Source organism: Colobus angolensis, unplaced genomic scaffold (genome assembly GCF_000951035.1).
Source record: "Colobus angolensis palliatus isolate OR3802 unplaced genomic scaffold, Cang.pa_1.0 Scaffold30, whole genome shotgun sequence".
NCBI classification, from domain to species: domain Eukaryota; kingdom Metazoa; phylum Chordata; class Mammalia; order Primates; family Cercopithecidae; genus Colobus; species Colobus angolensis.
In genome coordinates, this window is record NW_012116266.1 from 5,863,044 (window position 1) to 5,868,568 (window position 5,525).

The 5,525-nt window shown below is 38.7% G+C and overlaps 1 pseudogene; it reads right to left on the reverse strand.

Moving 5' to 3' along the window:
• Nucleotides 1–718: 718 nt before the first annotated feature.
• Nucleotides 719–5,182, reverse strand: LOC105517460 (annotated as a pseudogene).
• Between the last annotated feature and the right edge of the window lie 343 nt (nt 5,183–5,525).

Consider the following 5,525-nt stretch of genomic DNA (forward strand, 5'->3'; position numbering starts at 1 on the left):
CCCGCCTCCGCCTCCCAAAGTGCTAGGATTACAGGTGTGAGCCACCGTGCCTGGCTGTATTGTAGGTTTTACATATGTTTCTGAAAAAATAAATCACTAAACATATTGTCATTCGCTGTGTAATTTTATGTCTATATACAAAGTCCATGCAATATTTCAGAAGTTAATATAATTCCCTTTTTATAACAAGTGATTCTGTGCATGTCTGCTCATTTTCTCTTTAAAATAAATGTCTTCAATCCTTTATTATGAGCAGAATTATTTCAAATCTAGGCCAAGTAAGGAAATTTAAGAATCTAAGATATAATGTTTGTGGCTTAATCTCAAATATAAAAATTACTCACCTAAGTATTAGTAGTAGCAGTCTGATACTATCTGCAAGTTCTTATGTCTATATAATTTCAACTCCAAATTATTTATACATGTAATACTGATAAACATGTCACTTATTCCCTATAATTCAGTGTCTTCAGCTATTAAATAAGAAAATAATATTTACACTTGGCTCTATCCACAGAAATTTTGTGAAGAAAAATTGAGCAACAGGTATACATTTTGAAATAAAAATAAAGTAACAAATCCTATCTTATGAGAAAAATACAAAACTCAAATGATATATAGTATATATAACAGGTTTTTCTACAAACCATGCTTCAATGCTGTCATGGCATACCAACTGATAAATTGCTTTGATAGTTTCCTAGGACTGAAGGTCATTTCATATCTGCCCTGGAGAATATAAGAATAGTTACAGTTTTAACTATTAGTACAGCAGTAAAAACACACAAGGTTTTCCTTGCACGCAACTCTGGATTTGATTCAACTTCTCAAAACTCTTACATCCTTAGTTCACCTTTTTAAAAGTTCTTCAACTCATCCCAATATTGCTAATGTAGTATTTCACAAATGCTGTCTTATTCATTGGCTTGATATCTCTGAATTTTAGCTACTTGATTCAACTGCTGTAATTTGAATTATTTTGCTCCATCTTTTCAGTTTAATGTTCTAATGTTTTAAGTATAAAAGTTTCTCAAAGTGCCCTGGCATTGAGAGTCAAGAAGAGAAAAAAGGGAAAAGATACTATTCCACTGAAATTTGTATTAGCAACCAGTTGGCTTCCTCAGAGTTCCTCCTAAAATTCATTAACCATCACTGACATCATTCAAACAAATGAATCCATGCTGCTCACCCTAAAGCACAATGCATGGATTTGCCTGTGTGAAGCCACATGATCTCAATCAACATCTTCCCTGTGACCTTCAATTTGGTGTTCCTATTTGAACCCACTGTTTTCAGTCTTTTTTTTTTAAGACAGACTCTCACTCTGTTGCCCAGGCTGGAGTGCAGTGGTGCGATCTCGGCTCACTGCAACCTCTGCCTCCCGGGTTCAAGCAATTCTCCTGCCTCAGCCTCCCAAAGTGCTGGGATTACAGGCATGAACCACCACATCTGGTCTCCTATTTTATTATAATGGATTTAATGTAGGGGAAAGATCTTTATTACATTCCCATATTTATTTTCTGCCAAAAGGATCATTAGATTGTTTATCATATGATTCATCACCATAAAATAGAAAGGTAAATCAAGAAGATTATGGTTTTTCAGCTGTGAATAATCAGATAAAAAATGGTACCCTAAAGAAATAACAAGTAAGACTGTGGAGAAAAGAGAATACTTATACACTGTTGGTAGGAATGTAAACTAGTTCAGCCACTGTGGAGAGCTGTTTGGAGACTTCTCAAAGAACTTAAAACAGAACCACCATTCAACCCAGCAATTCCGTTAGTGGGCATCTATTCAAAAGAAAATCATTCTACCAAAAAGACACGTGCACTTGTTACGTTCACTGCAGCACTACTCACAATAGCAAAGACATGGAATCAACCAAGGTACCCATCATGGTGGACTGGATAAAGAAAATGTGGTACATATTTACAATGGAATACTACATAGCCATAACAAAGAAGGAAATCATGTCCTTTGTAGCAACATGGATGCAGCTGGACGCCATTATCCTAAGTGAATTAACATAGAAACAGAACGCCAAATACTGCATGTTATCATTTATAAATGGGAGCTAAACGTTGGGTACTCGTTGACATAAAGATGGCAACAACAGACACTGGAGCCTACTAGAGTGGGGAAGGTGGGATAGGAGAAAATGCTGAAAAACTACTGGGAACTATGCTCACTTCCTTTGGGACCAGATCATTCGTATCCCAAACCTCAGTATCACTCGATATACCTATGTAACAAACTGCACTTGTACCAGCTGAATCTTAAAGTTGAGGGCGGGCCTTGGTGGCTCAAGCCTGTCATCCCAGCACTTTGGGAAGACAACTTGAGTTCAGGAGTTTGAAACCAGTCTAGGTAACATAGTGAGACTCTGTCTCTACAAAAAATAAAAAATAAGAAATTTAGCTGGGTATGGAGGTGCACATCTGTAGTCTCAGCTACTCAGGAAGATGAGGTGGAAGATCCCTTGAGTCCAGGAGGTAGAGGTTGTGGTGAGCCATGATCACACCACTGGACTCCAGTCTGGGCAACAGGGTGAGACCCTGAGTATAAAAAGAAAAGCTGAAATTATAAGAAAAGGAAATAAGTATGAATGAACCAAGTTTGTTTCAGTATACATTTAGAAGGAAAAGGACAGAACATTTAAGAAAAAAATTGTTTTTTTTTTTAAACTTGTGTTTTAAGTTTCCCAATGAGAAATCAAATAGTCTCTGTAAAGGACATGTCCTTATTTGAATATTTTTTAGAAATAAAAATGACATCACAAAAGCCTAGTTTCCCAATTATATCTTTTTTTGTTTGCAGTTATCCACTCTTATCCTACTAAAAGATTTTGGATGTTATAGTGGATATTGAAAGATCACTTTATTATTAGAAAAAGAGAACCACTGGGGTGGAGGTAGAATGGGGAGTTATTGTTTAATGCATAAAGAGTTTCAGTTTGGCATGAAAAAAATCAGGAAGTGGATAGTGGTGATGGTTGCACAACAGTGTGAATGCACTGAATATCAATGAACTGTATACCTAAAACTTTTTTTTTTTTTAGATGGAGTCTTGCTCTGTCACCCAGGCTAGAGTACAGTGGTGCAATCTTGGTTCACTGCAACCTCTGCCTCCCAGGTTCAAGCAATTCTCCTGCCTCAGCCTCCTGAGTAGCTGGGACTATAGGCACACACCACCATGGCTGACTAATTTTTGTATTTTTTAGTAGAGACAGGGTTTCACCATATTGGCCAGGCTGGTCTCAAACTCCTGACTTCAAGTGATCCACCTGCCTCAGCCTCCCAAAGTACTGGGATTACAGGTGTGAACCACCGCGCCTGGCCTTAAAACTTTTTTAAACTGAATGTTTAATACATTTGTAGGGATAAAAAGAATGCAACAAGAATTAGAATTTTGTAATTACATTAGACATTTATATAGAACATGTTTCAACAGGGCTTGGCAGCTCACCTGTGCAATCCCAGCATTTTAGGAACTCAAGGCAGGAGGATCCCTTAAGTCCAGGAGTTCCAAACCAGCCTGGGCAACATGTCGAAACCCTGCCTCTACAAAAAATACAAAAATTAGCCAGGCGCAGTGGCATATCCAGCTACTCAGGAGTCTGAGGCAAGAGGACCACTTGAGTTGAGGAAGTCAAGGTTGTAGTGAGCTGTGTTTGTTCCACTATAGCCTGGGTGGCAAAGCAAGATACTGTCTCAAAAATTACAAAATAAAATAAAATAAAATAGTAAAATAAAAGTTTAATAATTACTACTCTTATGGACAAGCAGCTTCATTGTGTTAGATGGTAATTATATCTTTATGTTTCACATCATTACTAGCCCCCAAAACTCCACCCTTCATTTCACTGCACAGACTCACTGCACTGTTTCACAGTTAAAACTCTGCTCCACTCCAATTAGAAGAGCCCAAAGAAATTAGAGCAAACAGTAGTCAAATTCATAGGCATGAATGACAGAGAACCAAAGATTTTAAAGTACTGATTTAGTAACAAGAGCATCTACTGGCACAAACCTTCTATTTAATCATATTATTAAAACAGCAGTAATAGAAACAAAACGTACATTAATGAAAAAGGAATTCAGGAGTGAAGTCATTAAATATAACTAATAACATTTTAAATATGGATTCCATCAATTTCCTGATTAATATCAGGTAAATACCTAATTCATCAATCCTGAATTCTGATCTCAGAGAAAAAGGTCAGAGAGGATTACAAAGAACGTGCTTCATATTATCAAGTCCTTTTTTTTTTTTTTTTGAAACAGGGTCTTGCTGTGTTGCCCAGATGGAAGTGCAGTGGTATGATCTCTGCTCACTGAAACCTCAGCCTCCTGGGCTCAAGCAATTCTCCCACCTCAGCCTCCTGAGTAACTGGGACCACAGGTGTGCCGCACTACATCCACTAATTTTTGTATTTTTTGTAGAGATGGGGTCTCATCAGGCTGGCCAGACTGGTCTCGAACTTCTGGCCTCAAGTGATCACCTGCCTTGGCCTCCCTTGATATGGTTTGACTGTGTCCCCACCCAAATCTCATCTTGAATTGTAACTCTCGCAATTCCCATGTCGTGGGGGTAACCCAGTGGGAGGTAACTGAATCATGGGGGTGGGTCTTTCCTGAGCTATTCTCGTGATAGTAAATAAGTCTCACCAGATCTTGTTTAGAAAAACGGGAATTTCCCTGCACAAGCTCTCTCTCTCTTTGCCTGCCGCCATCCAAGTAAGATGTGATTTGCTCCTCCTTGCCTTCTGCCATAATTGTGAGGTCTCTCCAGGGTAAGTCCATTAAACCTCTTTTTCTTATAAATTGCCCAGTTTCAGGTATGTCTTTATCAGCAGCATAAAAACCAACTAATGCACTTCTGAAGTGCTGGGATTACAGGTGTGAGCCACCATGCTGGCCACCAGGTCCATTTTCAAAATGATGAAATCCTTTAGAAAAATCACTTTAGTCTTTTTATCAGAGATTTCTGTTGGTCCTTTTGTTGGTAATCCATTTATGTCTGCATCCTTACAGTCTACTTTGCCATTGGATTCCTGCATAGCTTTACTAGGCCATAAATGATGAAGAAAAGGAGAAATCAGAGAGTATGTGGATGGCTCCAAGAATTTTTTGTAGATCCAGCGCAGGGCTAGAATGATGATTCAAAGAATGCATACCATTGTCCCAGGCTTGAGCTCCTAGACGTGACCCCTGATACTAAAGTAGAAGGCGGGACTCAACTCTGGACCAGATCAAAGACTGGCTGACACAAGGAAGAGGCGAAAGCGCTTCTCCATAAAACACAGCCACCAGTGCCATGAGTTACTCATTCCATGGCAATGACCTGGAAGTTACCACCCTTTTTCTAGAAATTTCTGACTAACCTGTCCCTTAATTTGCATGTAATTAAAAGTGGGTATAAATGTGACTTCAGAACTGCCCCTGAGCTGCTACTCTCCACACAATGCCTATAGGGTAGCCCTTGAATTCCTTCCTAGGCAAAGCCAAGAACTTTCCCAGGTA